At 34.4% G+C, this 20,353-nt stretch overlaps 1 long non-coding RNA gene across 1 annotated transcript in view; it reads left to right on the top strand.

Moving 5' to 3' along the window:
* The first annotated feature begins 5,675 nt into the window (after positions 1-5,675).
* LOC101687447 overlaps positions 5,676-20,353 on the top strand; it is a 106,101-nt gene continuing 91,423 nt past the window's right edge. The window contains exon 1 of the long non-coding RNA XR_201438.2: positions 5,676-5,779. This is a non-coding gene — a long non-coding RNA (uncharacterized LOC101687447). The remainder of the gene's footprint in view (positions 5,780-20,353) is intronic.

Below are 20,353 nucleotides of genomic sequence, written 5' to 3'. Positions count from 1 at the left end.
ATTTATGATACTATATTTTTTCTTGAGAAGGCTCCCAATATGTATAAGACTCACAAAACGTGAAAGTGTCCCTAATCTTATGTATAGTATTATCAGTTTACAAATTATAATCTTATTTTTTTTTCAAAATTATTATCCCTGTTTTTCTTGATATGGAAAGGGAAACTTTAAAAGCTTCAGTGACTTGCTTATTTTCACTGAGGTCTAAAGTTCAATACCAGAATTCAGGCATAGATTGCTTGATTCTATTGTTCTCTTCCCTACACCTTACTGCATTTCATGTCTGAGATTTATTAATTAAAGCAAAATCTTTCAGATATGTGTTACAAAATGAAAGCAAAGCCCGATTTTAATGGATTGCCATTATCTTGTGAAGAAAACTTATTTGAATTCCCATAAAGCAGTAAAGATCTAAATGAGCCCTTAATAAAACAGTATAAACTTTGACTTAACGAGTTGGAGTTTATAAACATTTCAGGACATGACAAAGGGGCTTACTTATTAAGCAGATGAGAAGGGTCCATGAGGGTAAAAGGGAAGAAAGAGGCAAAGAAGAGAACAAGTATTTTTAAGCACTTTATTTTATTTTTATATGATAAAGTTTTCTTAACCCTTTTATTTTCTTTAGGCTTGACTGATCACATTAGGCTTTAGAAGGATGTTGATATACCGGACTAAATGATCTGCATAGTTTTCAAACTATAATTGATTTTTGTATACACATAGTGCTTCTCATTTGTTGTTAGGTCTCCAAATCCATCAAATCATCACAACCTGAGGAATCTTACTACTTGTAAAGCCTTTACTGCAAGATCAGGCACTAAGGTACTTTACTTTATACCAGGCACTAAGGTTTTTTTTTTACATACATTAACCCATATGATAGTCACATTAACTCTTACAAGATTGGCATTATAATGATTTTTCCCAAATGGAAATTGAGGCATGGAAAGGTTAGGTAACTTGTTCAAGGCCATGCAGCTAGTTAAATGGGACTCAGTCTTACACTTTGGTGTATAAACCCTTTATCATACCTGTGAGAGGGATGATGCTGTTTGTAACATTTTACTTGGATGTATTTATTCTATGAAGGCTGTAGCTATATATCATGTTCTATATGCAGTTGGTTCCTTTATTTTATCTTTATTTCTACTAAATTAGAAATTCTTTTGTCATAATTATAGGTTCTTGGAAATGGCAGCAAGTGTTTGTTGGCACTGTCATAATAGTTTCAGATTTTCAGACTGCATATGGATCCAAAAATATGAAGAAATTTTCCACTGAAGTCTACTTTGACTATTCCGAAGGATGCTAAGTAGGCAAGGTTAATGTACACTAATCCTAAAAGCTTCAACTTGGGAGAGATAGCCGATGGTTTTCTAATTTGTTCTTTAGATAATGCTTACCTTTAAAAGTATAACCCATATTCTGTTGCAAGATTTTGGTTCAGATTACAAATAAGCCTAATTTCTTTCTCTGGCAAGTGTTGAACTCTTGGCAGCCAAGTTTCCTATCCCACCACTTGTTTTAAGAAATCCTGATGGGGCACCTGGGTGGCTCAGTGGGTTAAGCCTCTGCCTTAGGCACAGGTCATGCTCTCAGGGTCCTGGGATTGAGCCCCACATCAGGCTCTCTGCTCAGCAAGGAGCCTGCTTCCCCCTAACCACCCTGCCTGCCTCTCTGCCTACTTGAGATCTCTCTCTCTCTGTCAAATAAATAATTAAAATCTTAAAAAAAAAAAAAAAAGAGAGAAAAGAAAAGAAAAAGAAATCCTGATATCCTCTGGGGTGCCTGGGGGCTCAGTTCATTGAGCATCCAACTCTAGATTTTGACTCAGGTCATGATCTCAGGGTTGGCACTCACCAGAGCCTGGCACTGGGCTCTCCACTGGGTGTGGAGCCTACTTAGGATTCTCTCTCTCCTCTTCCCTCTGCTCCTTCACCTGCCTCTCTTTCTCAAAGAAAGAAAGAAAGAGAAAAATCCTGATATTCTCAATCTCAATATCAAAATTTTGTGTTTTGGCCATAAAGTGATAATCTCAGACTGTTTAAGATACAGGATTTATCTTTGAGGCACAGAGCTGGAGCAAATCACTTGAAATAAAGAAACCATCTATCAGTTCATGAAGAAATCCTTTTATCTTGCTTATCTTTTCAAAATCTCATGTGTCCTTTCAACGGCTAGCATTATTTAGTGGGTAAAGTCATCCTGTCCTGCCACTTTCTCTGCACAGCTCACTGAGAAAGTCATACTAGTGAAACCTTCCCTCACCTCCCAGTGCACTTACCTTAACCCTCTCTCATTACAAAACTCCCTCTCCCTCTGCCCTGCTTTATTTATATCTATGGTGTTTATCTTTTTTTAAAAAATATTAAGTTGAACTGTATGAACTTGTTATTTCTGTAGGACAAAAACTATCAAATATCAACTATGAAATTCAGTTTATTTGGTTTATTGTCTGTCCTCCTCCCCACCAACACACACAGCAAAATGAAGCAGATAATTTTGTCTGCTTCATTACTGATATATTCCCAACCCCACCAGTCAGTGCCTATCATGTACAATAAAAGTTTATTGAATCAATTAGAACATATTTGAAATCTGAATCACTTCCTTCAATATTGAGTCAATGAGGAGGTAGCTTTGACGGGAGTGATCCTTGTTGCTCCTGAACATCATTTGAGGAAATGATGATTAAGAAGCAGCAATATTTGTGGGATGGTAATGACTAAGCCTGGGTGGCTTAGTTGGTTAAGCTTCTGCCTTCAGCTCAGGTCATGATTTGGGGGTCTTGTGATTGAGCCCCATGTCTGCCTTTGGCTCAGGTCATGATCTCAGGATCCTGGGATTGAGCCCCACATCAAGCTCCCTGCTCAGCTGGTGGTCTGCTTCTCCCTCTCCCTCTGCTCCTCCCCCCACTCCTTGCTTGTATCTCCCTCTATCTCCTTCACAAATAAATGAATAAATAAATAAATAAAACCTTAAAAAATTAATCTTGCATTTCACATTTATGAAACTGCCAAACCACCTTTGAACCACTTGATAAGGCGCAGGCAGTGGTGTGTTGGTAACAGCAGGCTCTCTGGGGAGGAAGGCACTTGATTTGTAGCATTTGCCAAATTTTGTGATGTAAACACTCCCACTATGGCCAATTTCAAGCTACTACTAGTTTTCAAAATTCCCGGAAGCTTAAGAAGTTGGTTCTTACAAAATCGAAGTGGCATTAGCCTGTTCCAGCATCCATCGCAGGGGCCGTGCACCGATCTTGAAAATCCCTAGTCAAAGAAAGAAAAGCGGTTAACTACTCTTGGATTTTAAAAGTGGCTTATATTGTAAGACTTCCTTTACCTCCATTTAGTCTTGTAGCTTAGAACTGGCTCATTAGATGCAACTAATTATGGTTCAGCAGAGATCCTAGTTTTGAAACCAAAGGAAAACTTTATTTTCATAGTCTGACTTTATTAAACATGTGAATTTAAATTGGAAAATGACTAGAGCTTAAATACTTAAACCAAACTGGGCCACAGATTTATTTGAATCTGTGAAAAATTCGAATGTAGTGAGTTTAATTTTATACCTCAGAAAAAGGAATGTTCAAATTCTAACCCCTTCCTCCCTCTCTCCATATCTATAAATGTGACCCTATTTGGAAATAAGATCTTTGCAGTTACAATCAAGTTAAGGATCTCAAAGTGACATGATATGGATTTAGAGTCAGTTCTAAATCCAATGACTGGTGTCCCTGTGGGAAAAAAGGGCACAGAACACAGACAGAGTGAAGGGAAGATCATGCGAACATGAAGTCAGAGACCGGAATTCTGTTGCCACAAACCAAAGAATACCAGGAGATGGAAGCAGAAAGGAAGGATTCTCTTGTACAGGTTTCCAGGGAGCATAGCCCTGCCAGTGTTTCGATTTCAGACTTCTAGTCTCCACAATTATGAGAAAATAAATCTCTTGTCATTTTAAGACACCAAGTTTATGATAATTTGTTATGCAGCCTGAGAAGACTAATATATATTATATCAAATTAGTAGCAAAACAAGAAAAATCACTGTTTGTCTGGTTTCAGTTTTCAACTGAGTTACACAAAAGCTCAATTTTTTAAAAAAGAAATAAAATGAAAAAAAGCTCAATTTTTTAAAATGTATTTTTATTCCACAGAAGAGCCCTATTTCTATCACTATTAATTTAAATGTAAGATTATTTTATTCATGAAAACTAGCCATTAAATAGAATATCTTATAACTATTGAGACTTCCTGTAACTATTAAGATCATCATTTATGGGTACCATAATTAACTAATGAGTACTGTAACTAGTTTATTTAAGAAACTAAATATTCACAAAATCAAACAAATGCCTATAGACATTAAGCAGGTAATTTAAATGTGTGGATTTGGCTGGATGTGGTATGCAATAGTGTGTGAATGGGGCCTTTATGACATAGGGTATTCATGCTGCACATGAAAGAAAACTTAGCTCTTCAACTCTAGCTGCTTGTTGCCAGTGGAAGTGTGAGTTGCCAGATCCTCGGGTTTTTCTGAGGAGAAGCAAGGAGTCTAGATTTTATGTAATAGTCCTGAAGTTTTATATGTTGTCTCAAAAAATAAAGCAAAAACAAAAAATTTTTTTTAAAGGAAAAGGAAAAAGGAGGAAAGAAGAGGAAAAAAAGACTAGTTACCTGCTTTTGGACATATATGTGAATGTATGCTTTATACAATAAGTTATATTTTGAAAATTTTGCATAAATTTGATAGTGGCATCATGTTTTTTTAAATGTCTTTAGCTGGCAATAGTTCACAATAGAATAGGCTAGGCTTAAAAGTATCTGTCTTTTCCTCTTGGTCAAAGAAGTCAAATAGTAAATGATCTATGAAGAGAAAAAAATCTTGAATGTCTGGAAACTCATTTTCTAAAATTTTTATGGTAAAAATTTTCAGATGATGAAAGCTTTTTGTACTGCAAAAAGCACCTAATTGGGGGTCTGGGTGGCTCAGTGGGTTAAGCTGCTGCCTTCAGCTCAGGTCACGATATCAGGGTCCTGGGATTGAGTCCCGCATCGGGCTCTCTGCTCGGCAGGGAGCCTGCTTCCTCCTCTCTCTCTCTGTGTGCCTTTCTGCCTACTTGTGATCTCTCTCTGTCAAATAAATAAATAAAATCTTTAAAAAAAAACAACACCTAATTGATTTTGTAAATCTGCTTCTCATATATTACATTTTCTCAATATATTTCTCATATATTACATAACAGTATTGTATTACATATACATCTCATATATTATCATATTGCTTCTATAATAAGAATTGTTATTTTATAAAGGACTTTGACCTCTCATCTCATGTTTGAAATTTTCAGAACTAGTTATTATGTCTTAAAAATGTCAACCATCCCAGATGAAAAAAAGTTTGTCACTTTTAAACCTCCATTTGGGAGATGTATTTTTAGTTGTAGGGATGAAGGTGAAGGGGTTTGTTCTGTTGGTGTCATGCTGTCTTAACTTTATGAAAAGAAGGAATTAGGAACAACTTCTAGACAATGTACTGCAGCACATAGCAGCTGAGGTTAATTTATTTTGATTCTTTTTTGCTACCTATTGTGATGTTACAATGGATGGTGACAGTTTACATTATCCAGAGGCACAGCCCTCAGCAGAGGACTGAAGACATTGTCACAGGAGCTCTAGGTCAGTGATCTGGGCACAGAGACTTTGAAAGTGTGCACAGAAGTCAGACCAGAGTCAGAGAAGACCTGGCTGCAAAGAGAGCAGACAGATGAGGTAGGATATCATACAGGCAAATGAGAGAAGAAGCATTCTTACTGAACAAAAATGATGAAGGAAAGACAGCTGTGTGTCATTGAGCAAGATGGTAGGGTCTATAGTGAGGATTAGTTTAAAAGAATTTAAATAAGTATGACCAATTGGGAGGAATATTTTATGTACAAACTTAAATAAATACAGCCATAAGGAGTTTTTTTAGAGTTTTCTGAGGACTCAAATGGATTTATGGAAAATGAATTACCATAGGATTTCAAGGTGAATGACAAATGTTTGCTATGAAAGATGGCTTGGGACAAATTCCCAGAGGAGGAATAGGTGAATATTTTTCTGCATAGAGAAAGATATAGTAAGATTTCTTCTTGAGAAAACTTGTTTTATTCAACATTTTCAAATTAAGAGATAAAAAGTAAATGAGAGGAGGAGGACAATGTAAATACCCATTTTGCATTTGACCTTGTGTTATTTATGAATTAAATATCCTGGTCAATGGACATATATCCTAACATATCTGTTTGTTAAATACCAGATGAGTTTCCTCCCTACTTTTAATTTTCCAATATTTTTTTTTTTTTTTGAATTTTAATTTTTTTATTTTTATAAACATATATTTTTATCCATATTTTTAAAAAGTTATTAGCAAAACAATATATGGACCTAGTCTAAATAGTACAGTACTACTAAGAAGCTTATAATAATAGCTGTTTCTGACTCAACTCCTCTTTCTGATCCTACCTAAAAGGTAGCCATCTTCTGGGCATCTATCTGTGTCCCTCTGGTATACTTTAAAATATTTAAGTAATGAAATTATTCTGCTGTTCTTGATTGATCAGTTACAGACATTTTCAATGTTAGACATAATAATGTAGATGCAGGCCTCTGTGTCTCTTACCAGACACTCCTTTTTTGTTTTCTTAACAAAAAAGAGTATCTGGTAAGTTGCCCTAATTCTAGGATAAAACAATTGTCCATTTGCATCTGGGATATTATATACAAGTATAGTAAATGGATCTCACAAAAAAGACAAGAAAAATGATCAGAAGAGTAGAGGAATGCTGCTTGTAGACTGACCAACAAGATCTCTTTAGGGAGAACAGACCAAGGCTGATACTGGCCAGGATTAATATTTAAAAATATATAAACACCATGCATAATGTAGACACAGAGTTCTTAGTTCACTTTTAAAATTCTAGGAAGTAAAATTTTGAATAAAAATAAGTTCTTTATTCTGAAAGTGCATTTTTTTTTTTTAAAAGAGAACAAGCCTACTTTACATAGGTGCTCCATTTATACCCTTAGAAGAAGCCCTTATTTTATAGCAAGGATAGACAGCTGTTTGTGGGCATGTGTGTATGTTTATGTTATGTTTTATTTTTATTAAAGACAGAGTTCACATTAAAGACCCATTAAAACTTAATTGAATTGAAAATTTTATCAGCATCTGTTAAATTTGTCATGCCTTAAAATGTGTATTATCTTGGATTTTGCATGAGAATATAAAATGGTTTCATAAGTATAACAAATAATACATTTCCTGAACTAAAGAATAAGGCATAATTTTCTTCTCACATGCATACTTGGAAACTCTAAGTAGTGTTGGTTCTATGATTTGGTTGTCTTGGGAGACAAATAATGAAATCACATTTTAGCTTGAGTTCAGACATCTATAAAGAATTTTTGTTTTGCATAGATTAAAAAATACTTGTTATCATTTTACTTAAAAATAAAATATTTTCTTCTGGCAAACTTCATCTCAAAAAGTGTTTCCATAGAAACCTGAGAAGAAAAATGGGAACATCATTTTAGCTCTGCTCAGAATGATCTACAGTACCCAGATATTTTTTTTTTCATTGAAGTATTGTTCATACATAATGTTACATAAGTTTCTGGTGTACAACTAGTTATTTGACATTTCTATCCATTATGCTGTGCTCACCACAAGTGTAGTTACCATGTTACCATACAATGCTATTATACCATTCCCTATGATGTACCTTTTATCCTCATGACTTATTCATAAGTCACAACTGGAAGTCTGTATCTCCCATTATTTCTTTACCCTTTTTCCCATCCTGCCACTCTTATCCCATCTGGCAACCAACCATTTGTTCTCTGTATTTATGGGTCTATTTATCCTTTTTGTTTGTTTTTTTGTTTTATTTTTTAGATTCCACATATAGGTGAAACCATACAGTACTTATATTATTTTGTCAGATTTATTTCACTTAATTTAATACCCTCTAGGTTTATCCTGTTGTCACAAGTGGCAAGATCTCATTCTTTTTTTATGGCTGAGTAATATTACACTATTTCTATATACTATATTTTCTTTACCCATTCATCTATAGATGGACACATGTTGTTTCATATCTTGGCTATTATAAATAAAGCTGTAATAAACATAAGGGTATGTATATCTTCTTGAACTAGTGTTTTAATTTTCTTTGGGTAAATACCCACTAATGGAGTTACTGGATCATATGGTATTTCTGTTTTTAAGTTTTTTTGAAGAAGTTCCGTACTGTTTTCCACAGTGGCTGCACCAATTTGCATTCCCACTGCACTGACAGTACAGAAGGGTTCCTTTTTCTCTACATCCTCACCAACACTTGTTATTTCTTGTCTTTTTGATTCTAGCCATTCTGACAGATGCAAGGTGATATCTCACTGTAGTTTTGATTTTCATTTCTGTAATGATTAATGATGTTGAGCATCTTGCAGTGTCCAAAGATTTAAACTCGGCTTGAGATAACATTATTTATGGTCATTACCATAGACATATGGTCATTGATTATTAATAAAAGCAATTTATCTGGTTTCTTTATATATGTGTATATATATATACACATATATATAATTAGTTATCATCATCATTAGGATAGAAGAAACTCTGATTTATGCAAAAGCTGCAGCTATCTGCATAATTTTAGAAGCTAGGGGGGAAAAAGTAACAACTTTTATAATTCTTTCACGTTCCATCTTACTCTGGCTGAAGTACATCCTGAGAATTAAGAAAAATCTATTTATTTTACAAACTATATATATTATACTTCAGGGATGGTAAATAATTTTATTCCGTGAGCCGACCTTGAGATAGGAATAGTGCTGCTAGGAAGATTGTGCAAGAAGCCTGGCCTAACAGGTGAGAGTGATGAGTTTGATTAGCAGTGTCTGCCAGGAGTTCAGAATGGAGAAGTGACAGCCTGCAAACTATATATTTACTATCCCTAAAGTTCTAGATTCATAGATGTATTCAACAGACTTGTGTTCAGCATTCATCTACTTACTCTAATTTGTATTATAGCTTGGTCTCAGTTTAAGTTTCTGTCTAATATGTTCTTAGAAATATTTTTGGAGAAAAAGAACTTCAAAAAATTTTTTCAGATCTGAAATGAAATTTTAGATTTTTCTTCTCTTATCAAAAGTCTAAAGAAGTCCAATTCTCTTCTCACCAAATTGATCTTTAGAAAGGAGAAAGGATAGATGAAGTAATAAGGAATCCTAGCTAATGCAGTAAGGCAAGAAAAAGAAATAAAAGGGAGATAGTTTGGGAAGGAAGAATAAAACTATCATTGTTCACAGGTCATATGATTGTCTATGTAGAAAATACAAAACAATTGACTACAAAAAAAAAAAAAACCCCAAAAACCAAAAAAAACAAAAACCCTCCTAGAGCTAATAATAATTATAGCAAGGTTGTGGGATACAAAGTTAATATATAAAAGTTGATTGTTTTCCAATGTACCAAAAACGAACAAATTCTTCTATGTAGAATTTGAAATTAAAAACAATGCTATTTACATTAGCACCCTCAAAAATGAAATACTTGGAAATAAGTTTAACAAAATATGGATGAGATCTCTATGAATAAAACTACAAACTAACGAAAGAAATCAAGAGAATTGCATAAATGGGAAGATATTCCATCTTCCTGGAGAGAAGACTCAATATTGTCAAAATATTAGTTTTTTCCAACTTGATCTATAGATTCCACACAATCCCAGGAAAAATCTCAGTAAGTTATTTTCTGCATATCAGCAAACTGATTCTGAAGTTTATATGGAGATGTGAAAGACCCAGAATAGCCAATGCAGTGTTGAAGGAGAAGAACAAAATTGGAAGACTGACACTACCTGACTTCCAACTTACTAGAAAACTATAGTAATCAAGATAGTATGGTATTGGTGAAAGAATAGACAAAGAAATCATTAGAATAGACTATAGAGAGTTCAAAAGAAGGTCATTAAAGATACAGTCAACTGATCTTTAACAAAGGAATAAAGGTAAAATGGAGCATAAACTGTCTTTTCAACAAATGGTGCAGGAACAACTGGACATTCATATACAAAAAAATGAATTTCGACACTGACCTTACATTCTTCACAACAATTAGTTCAAAAATGGATCATGGACCTAAATGTAAAACACAAAACTATAAAGCTCTTAGAAGATAACATAGGAGAAAATCTAGATGATCTTGAGTTTGGTGGTGACTTTAGTCAAATGAAAAAACTAAGGGCATACTCCATGAAAGAAAGAATTGATAATTTGAATAATATTAAAAATCTTCTGCTCTGCAAAAGACCCTATGAAGAGAATGAAGAGACAAGACACAAACTGGGAGGAAATATTTGCAAGACACATCTAATAAAGGACTATTATCTAAAATATACAAAGAGGGGCACCTGGGTGGCTCAGTGGGTTAAAACCTCTGCCTTCTGCTCGGGTCATGATCCCAGGGTCCTGGGATCGAGCCCCGAGTTGGTCTCCCTGCTCAGCGGGGAACCTCCTTCCCTTCCTCTCTCTCTGCCTGCCTTTCTGCCTACTTGTGATCTCCATCTTTCAAATAAATAGGTAAACTCTTAAAATATATATATATATATATATATATATATATATATATATATATACACACACACACACACACACACAAAGAACCCTTAAAGCTCAATAGTAAGAAAATAACCTGGTTAAAAAATGGGCCAAATTCTTTAATATACTCCTCACCAAAGAAGATATACGTATGGCAAATAAGAATATGAAGAGATGTCCCATATTATATGTCATCTGGTAATACAAATTAAGACAACAGTGAGATACCACTACACACCTATTAGAATATGGCCAAAATTCACAACACTGATGACACCAAATACTGAGAAGAGTGTGGAGTAACAGGGACTGTCATTCATTGCTGGTGGAAATGCAAAATGTTTTAGCCACTTTGGAAGAAGTTTGGCAGTTTCTTACCATATGATCTAGCAGTCATACTCCTTGATATTTATCCAAAGGAGCTGAAAACATACTCACACAAAAACCTATGTTCAGATGTTTATAGCAGCTTTCTTCATAATTGTCAGAACTCGGAAGCAATGAACATGGCCTTCAGTAGGTACGTTCCCTCGAGACAACGGAATATTATTCAATACTAAAAATAAATGAGCTGTTAAGTCATAAAAGGACATGGAGGAAACTTAAATGCATATTACTACCTGAAAGAAGCCAGTCTATAAAGGCTACCTACTGAATGATTCCAACTATATGACATTCTGAAGGCATTATAAATTTGTCCAAACCCATAGAATAGACAACACCAAGAGTGAAATCTAATGTAAATTATAGAGTCTGGGTGATGATGATAATGATGTGTCTGTCTGTACGTTTATCACTTGCAACAAGTATACCACTCTGGTGAGTGTTGTTGATAATTGCAGAGGCTGTATATGTGTGGAGGCAGGGAGTAAATGAGAAATGCCTATACCTTCCACCTAGTTTTGATGTGAACATAAAACTGCTCTAAAAAATTACTTTTATTTAAGAAAAAATAAGTAATGTTAAAGGAAAAATAGTAAATGTTAAAAAAAAAATGAGGCATGGGTACTCAAAATCCTGATAAATAGTAAAATGTCTCCTCTATGCCTCTCCTGTTTCTACATTTTTGTATTGAATATGTTAATATCAAGCCCATGTATTTACCAGGACACTAGGTATAGGCCCATGAATATCACTGTGAAAAATGAGAACAACAAAAACAAAAAACAAGATTTTACCACTTTTTAATGCTGACTAGTGGCATGAAAACACAAGTATGCACTATATTTTCTGGTGAAATCAGTCCATGCAGTGGCACATGAATTTGTTGCTATTGCCAAATACATCAGTCAAATTTATTTAAACTGGCATGTTTAAGCATCATCTTTGGGAGGGGGATATAAGATAATTCTAAATCGTTACTGGCATATATTATTTCCCAAAGTACTGAAATGATAAGGGAATAAAGTAAGAAGAGTATCTCTTGGGAATAGGGAAGGAACAGGAATTAATGCATTTCAGCAATAAGTGATGTTTTCCTGAAAAATAACCACCACAGAAGATTCCAATAATTAGAAGAATTCGTTATAAATATAAAAAGAAGTTTAAGACCTAAGATAGGAAAACCAGGACTTTCTCCTAGTCTGACATTTCATTTTGATTATTTTTTTTAGTGAATTATGCATGGCTGATTAGAAATAAGCTAATAGAAATGTGTTTTTTTCTTATAATTAAATAATAAGCACAGATATATATTTTTAAATACCTCAGTGTTGAATTTAAAGTTGCTTTGTATACCATACAATTCAGTCTAATCTAAATCTAAAACTTGCTTGTCAGTGGTCTTTAAAATACAGAACCCTCAAACAGAGAAGACACTTTGATAGGATTTAAATGCTAACAGAAGTATTGCTTCTATTGTATTGCTATTAATTATGAATTCAATTTAACATCTTGTGTAAAAAAATATTTTTTCTAAGGTTAATGAGGATTTTAAAATGATTTGAGGCAGGGCAAGAAAGTCTCTTACCACAAATTTTCCTTAAGTATGGAAAAAATACCATGTCTTTGTCTCATATGACTGTCCTATTTTCTTTAATACAAAAGAATCATTTTTGTGTGAAAATATGACCTTTATAGGACTATAAATGTCAAAGCATGGCCTTTTTAATTCTTCAAATTTCTGACAGGCAAATATTTAATTTATTTACTAATGTCAGCTTTTGTACTTTTTCATTCCTAGCTCTTAGCCTAGTGGTTGACACATAAATCCCTCATAAATACTAGTAGAATCTAAATGAATTCTTTGAAAAGGTTCAGTTCTTTAGAACACAGAGCTCATCTCTATCACTCTTGTGCATTGCCATCATCAGACATTTATTAACAGCCCTTTGTTAAAGCAGAAAAAAGTCTTAACAGTCAGTGAAATCATATCCTTTAATAAAGGTAGAGTTTAGCAGCATAATCGTTTCATCTGAAAAATAAAATCATGGTTAATCAGTGAAAAAGGACATGAAGCTTCCAGCTTGTGTCACTGCAGCTCCAGCTGCAGGACTTTTTTGCCCACTGTCAGCACTCCAGGATCATGTTTTGATCCTTCTTATGTAATCTAGCTTGCTCCAGAAGCAGACATTGAGGCAAAACATTCCAGTGCAAAGAGAGGAATTAAAAAATGAGATAGGGAAGGGAATGAAGCTGATAGAAGATATATACCTTGCATGTTATAATTGCTGGTAACTTGGAACTCGGAATTAATGTGAAACTCAAGCCTCAGAATTATCCCTCCTGTGGATGATGGAGTTGGGAGTATTTATATCCAATATTCATGAATCATTAGTTGAGTGCGGCTCCCAGGTGGTGCCACTTCCCTGGAACTTCCAGCCTGCCAATCAGAAATTAGAACCCAGCTGCCAGGCAAAGCCTTAGGAACAGAGGAGCAGAAAGCTAGCATTTCAGAAAGGGTGCTAGCGGTAACTAGAATAGTAAACCAAAGGGGAAAGTGTGGGGCAGAGATTGTACAACTATTCTCCTCTAAAAGGAACCAAGATTTTAGGATAGCTTATTCCAGGTTTTAGGCAAGAGCAATTTAAATAGGGAAAAAATTGTTGTCGCTAGAAACCAAGTACATTTTAAAAGATGTTGTGGCAATGCTAAAAGGACAAAGTTGTGATAATATAAGCATCACAATAATAATGATGATAATTGTGATCAATTTGAATAAGTTGAATCTGTATTGGGCCAGGAGTTTATAATAATATAAAGTATGCAAAACATAGTTGTAACAAAACAAAGAAGAAGACTGAATGCAATAAGGCATATTTAATTTTTATTTAAAGAAACAAGGGAACGCTAATGATAATATATTTGGGTGTGTTGTTACTTCTACTTAATGTACATATGCTAATAAAGCATAGATAGGTATTTGACTCCATATAAACGTAGGGAACTATGAGTATATCTCTAGCAAAATTAGCAGTTACACCAAGGACTAATTAGTACTAGTGGTCACACAAAATAACCAGCCAGGAAGGGAATTGAGCTGTGAATCAGCATCAGTGATCACAACAATAACTAAGGAGGAACAGGGCTTAACTGTGTGTTCAAGATGATAAATTAGCCTCATGAACTAAAGAAGAGAACTAAGAGCTGAGGCTCACACAATCCCAGTCTCCTGGGAGATACTTCAGCTGGCCCTACTAATAAAAATAATAATGTTAAGTATATAGAACTTTAATAATGTTAACAACATAATTCAGTATCCTGGGACAGGACAGTGGATTATAATAAATCTTGCCAAGTGAGAATTTTAAAGTATATCTTTTAACATAACCATCCAAAGAAAATGATTATTGCACTAACCTTAAATGCAGCATTTTGATCATAGATTGTGAAATACAAAGACATCTTAATCTACAGTCAAGATTTTTATTGTTGGTAATAGTATCAGTGATGTTATTTTAGATATATGCATATACTTATAAGTTTATATTATAGGAAAAAACAAATAATTATGTTAATGTTAGGAATCAAGATTTTCAGAGAGAGAGAGATTGAGAAAGAGCCAATGATGTTAAGTAAAAATCTTACGAATTTAAATTTCAGTTGGAACTATTAGGCAGAATTTGTGACACTTTATCTCCTTTTATAAAAAACAAATATTTCCCAACTTTGTCCACTGAAAAGGTGTGGAAGTATGACAATGCAGGAGTAATTGATGAGCACGCAGAATGCCAAATTGTAGTATTGAAATTTCTCTACTAAAAGGAGTCAGGGCTCTTTGGGGGAGATGGCTGATTTCATATGTGGGGTTAGAATGTTCAAGATGAGTCTGTGATATATCATTGTGCCAGGAAGCAAAGGAGCTAACAAAGACTGACCAGTGGGGTCATAAAGGAAATAGGAGATAACATAAGGAGACTCCTTTTAGCCAAAGACTGCTCTTGGTTATATCATATTTAATGGAAAAAGGCTGTGTTCCTAATGGTATGAGAAGGAGGAGAGGGAGGAGAAGGAGGACTGAAAAAAAGAAACAAACAAAACGCATGGAAGCCATTGGATGTTGCCAGGACATCAACACAGTACTTCAAGTATTGGCAATTATAAAGAAAGAATTAAGCATTTACCTCGACTTTCTTTATAAACTTTATTTTGGTTCAATGGCATAGTTCTGTGAATAAAGGAATTTAGAGTATTCTCGCTAATTAATACAGAAGGATAAAAGAATTCTAGAATCACTAGTTTGCAAACACTAATGAAATATATTATTGAAGCAGGGCTCAAATGCTAGAACTATCAGGCGAATGTTGATAGAGAACTTTACAACAAAGGAAATTAAGCTGGCCAATCCCTTACACACACTGATTAATCGCAGCACTATTAAGAGTGAAATAACCGATATGCCTTCACATGTGGTGGGATGTTAAGGAGTCTACACCTTCTATGTAGTGTTCTTAAGCCTCTTCCCCTAAATATTGAATGTGAGCCAAATAAAGCCTTTCGTACCATTTTGTAATCAACAGGAAATACCTGAAAATAAGGAACCAGCCAGTTCTTTAAAGCCTGTAGTACCATTTTGTAATCAATAGGAAATATCTGAAGATAAGGAACCAGCCAGTTCTTGAGCAAGAAAGCAATCAAACACATACATGTTGCAGATGTTTTAGAGGACAATTCACTGGTTTCTCCAACAAATCAGAGTAATGAAAATAAAAAGATACTATTCTAGATTCAGAGAGACTTAAAAACAACTTAAAAGACCTAAAAAATACAGTGAGTGGATTTGTTTAGGTACTTATTTGAAAAAACTTAATAAAATGAAATAGTAGATAATTTGAATATGGGCTGGAAATTGACCATAGCAAAGAATTATTATTTTGTTAACTGTGAAGATAACATTGAGGCGATATTACCCCACCCCCGTTTTAGATGCATGTTGAAGTAGTTAAAGAGGAAATGACATTGTATCTTGTATTTGCTTTAAAATATTCAAGAAAAAGAGAGGAAGGGAACAGATGAAATAATTGTGGCAAAATAATGATGGATGCTGAAGATAGGGAGTGACTATGTGAAAGTTTGCTTGTACTTGCTACATTTTTTGTGTGAAATTTTCACAATAAAATTTTTTTAAAAAAACACCTTTTGGGGCGCCTGGGTGGCTCAGTGGGTTAAGCCGCTGCCTTCGGCTCGGGTCATGATCTCAGGGTCCTGGGATCGAGTTCCGCTTCGGGCTCTCTGCTCGGCAGGGAGCCTGCTTCCCTCTCTCTCTCTCTGCCTGCCTCTCCATCTACTTGTCATTTCTCTCTGTCAAATAAATAAATAAAATCTTTAAAAAAAAATTTAAAAAAAAAACACCTTTTAGTGAAAGACAACCAAGTTGTTCAAAAGTAAAACCTATGTGAAAGATATGGATTTTTAAAGTTTAGAGTTGAAAAACACCTTGAAAGAAGAAAACAAGTCCCTTAAACAATCATTTAAAAACTTGTACTCTGGGGCGCCTGGGTGGCTCAGTGGGTTAAAGCCTCTGCCTTTGGCTTGGGTCATTATCCCAGGGTCCTGAGATCGAGCCCCACATGGGGTTCTCTGCTCAGCAGGGAGTCTGCTTCCCCCCCATCTCTGCCTGCCTCTGCCTACTTGTGATCTTTCTCTCTGTCAAATAAAATCTTAAAAAACAAAAAACAAAAAACTTGTACTCTATTCTGGGTACAAGAATACCATGCCAATTCCAGGGAAGCTGTAGCAAACCTGGAAAGCCAAAACTCAGGGAAGTTATTACAATAAGTACAATAAGAAGCTCTAAAAACATAAGGTGAATAAATGAACTAAACCATGTATTGATATTTTATAATAAGTTTAATTGTATACTTAGTAACACATTTTGTAATTATTACATTTGTGTGTGTTTTGATATACTCAAAGAATCAGTTATGGTAAATTGTAGTTGCAGTTTTGTACAAAAACAATCAAATTGTAATCAGTGTTTAAATGCTCAAGAAAAATTGGTTTCCAAAGTTTTGTTTATCAGATACATGATTTTAATAAATTGAACATTAAAGTACAAATAATTATGAGTTTGTCACTAGATGTGCAAAGGACTTTTGGAGATTTATTGAATTAATCCTATATACCCAGTACTGTAAAAACACTGAATTAGTATTTTAAAGAGGTTTTTTGTTTTGTTTTGTTTTTACTAAAGGAGAGAATTATTGTAGCCATGAAAATTGAGACATGATGCTTTCATTTTACTGAGGAGTTCTTTTTCACAGAATTCCATCCATTTGTTAGAATTCTAGTATCTTACCTTCACGGTTTGAAAAGGGCAGGGATCATGACATTGTATTTTTGCAACTATTGGCATAAACTGATTTGGTTGTCCAAAGTTTGTTTTAAAATACCTGAAATGTGTGTGTCTATGTAGACTGGCGTCTTCTTTAGGGAACAATTGTATTTGTAGTAAGTACCACTTGATTGATAATTATGATGACAATGATGAAGAAAGATGTCATTGAGTTATGTCAGTGGACAATATATCTCATGAGATAATATAAGCAATGTTTCTAAACTGTAGGACTTAATGGTCATATTTTTATTACATTAGGATGAAAAATATAGTTATTACTTTCCAGTCATATGTCTTTTCTGAACAAACTATGTTACTTAATTAAGGGCCTTAAGGACCATCCAAGAGACTATATACTTCCTATTATTAATACACTTTATATTTCAGGGAATATGAAGGTTCTCCCTACCTTGCCCCAAAAGACACCAAACTAGAGCTGCCTGTTCAAAAGAGACTGAAGTGTTCTTAATTCTCACAAATATAGCATCTTTTTTATTCCCCTGAAGCAACACCAGTCTCAGAAAAATATGTCAGATTGCTGTGTGTCAGGTTTCTCTCAAATGCAAACAGCTGTCTATGTTTATAGCTTCAAAAGTAATTTACCCTTTGAGCCTGGGGCATATTAGGATGCTTAAATACAGAAAGGCCTTGTACAAAAATATAAGGTAGAAGAAGCTGATTCATGTCCTTTTTGATCCCTTTGGCATCTTCTTTTACCCTTACATGGTGCCTGTGTTTATGTGGTTTTCCATCATCTCCCTCACAAAACCTGTTTTCTAGATATTACTGATTACTGACATATTTTCTACTGGAAACAGGGCTGTATTTCTTGCTAACTTTTCACATTCAGGATTCCAGTTCTTGAAGCTTCTGTTTGTCCTAGATGTCTGGCACAAGAAAGACAAGACTAAGTTTATTAAGCCCTGTATAATAATATATTATGCTGTAATAGCAAAAAATCAAGGGGCTGCCTGTATTTAATGTATTTCTGGATAAATTGCTTGATACTCTGTTTTTTTCCAATAAAATTGGATTTGCCATTTCTTGAGCTCTTACTAATTTCTACCAAATTCTTCCTTGAACAAGGAAGGTTACAGGTTCTTTTCATGTTGTATCAATGTACCTCGGACAATTTTTGATGCTAAAGATAAATACGTCCAAATGTAGACATTGGGAGAGTAAAAGTTCTAGAGGTTAAGAGGTGTGGAAAGTATTTAAAGACTGCATTTAAAACAAGGATCCCTGCATTTTCTTTTTGTACTGGGACCTGCAAATTATGTAGTCTGACTTATGAAGGGTAGCCATTTATACTGTACTCTAATAGCAATGATTAATTATGCCTGTTTTTACAATGCATATAAATTGAGATACATACACAGGACGTACTCTTCTTGTGTCTGGCTTCTTTTGTTCAACAGTATATTTCTAAATTCCTCTGTATTGTTGTGTGTAGTTATAGATTTTTCACTTTCATTATTGTAGAGCCTTAATTTTCATTTTTGTGTGCATCAGAAGTACCTGGTGGGCTTGTGAAAACAGATTCCTGGGCTCCACCCCAAATTTGTTTTTCTGTAGATCTGGGGTATGGCCCAAGAATTTGCCTTTCTAACAAGTCTGTGAGAGTTATGTTGAGGCTGCTGCTCTGGAAATATGATTATGGCCCTGGCCCTAAGAATAGGTAGCTAGTTAGGAAGAGAAAAGCAATCAGAAAAGCAATAAATGTTACAATAAGAGTATGCAGAAAAATAAGAAAGATGAAGGTGGTGAGAAAATATTCTATCTGAAATTACTACTAGGCTGAATCTGGACATGGAGTGTTAGCTATAGAGGGAAAGGTAATTCTAGGCAGAGGAAAAAGCTTTGTGGAAGTTTGGGTGGGGGACTGGTAGATCACATCTAGGGAACCGCAGCCATTCCACTTGGAGGAACATTGGATAAAGCTGCAGAGATAGCCAGAGGAAAAAAGAATTATGTCTTGAAGTGACCAAATTAGTAGACTGGAAATCTAGCATCAGTTGAATGAATATATTTTATAATGTAAACTTATATCAATAGGGATATATGCCTTACTTTAAGCCCATGTAGAAAAATCAAAACCTTTACATTAGAAAAATTATCAGAAAATTCCTAGGTTTTTCTTTGTTATATTTCAAATAGGAAACAACTTTACTCTTCCAAATTGGTTTATATGTCAATCTTTAAACAAGATATGTACTTTCTTACTTTTCTAAAACAAATGCATAGCTACATAAAGAATAATAATAATATTTATTGAGTGCTAAGCATTGCCTCATTTCATCCTACCTAAAATTCTATGAGGCATGAATTATTAATATTGTCTTGATTTTACAGATGAAAAAATTATGTAATCTTAAGTAATTTGGTGAAGGCCATTCAGTTAATAAGTGGCAGATCTGGAACCCAGGTCTGATTCAAAGGTCTTGCCTTTAAGTACCAAGTCTCTTCCTTTTGCTATTTCATATTTAGCATGATTAACTAGGTGCAATTTAGAGCCATAAAATGATAATCTATGTGGATCTACTAGGATTCATTCCTTGGAGAAATCCCCACTAGCCTTACCTTCATAGAACCAACAGTCTAGTAGACAAGACTGATAATAAACACAAGTGGATGTGATAAATTATTACAGGGAATAATTGGACACAGATAATTCAGGGAGCAATTCTACTATACAGGAAGAATAAAGCCTTACGTTGAGTCCTATACTCCTGGCAGGTGTATAGCAAACAAAGGGAAAATGCCTTCTAGACAGAGGAAACATTTTGAACAAAAACCTTGTATGTTCTAGGAATTGCAAATAGTTTCATCTGGTTGAGGCATAGGGTGAATATGGAGAAAAATGACTAAAAAGTTGAGTGATATTACCTAACAGAAGGCCTTAGAAGCCACTGAAAGTTACATGGATT

This window comes from Mustela putorius, unplaced genomic scaffold (genome assembly GCF_011764305.1).
Source record: "Mustela putorius furo isolate JIRA1106 unplaced genomic scaffold, ASM1176430v1.1 tig00003834_pilon_pilon_pilon, whole genome shotgun sequence".
NCBI lineage: Eukaryota > Metazoa > Chordata > Mammalia > Carnivora > Mustelidae > Mustela > Mustela putorius.
The sequence above is the reverse complement of the archived record's forward strand: the minus strand, read 5'-3'. Positions and strand labels throughout refer to the sequence as shown.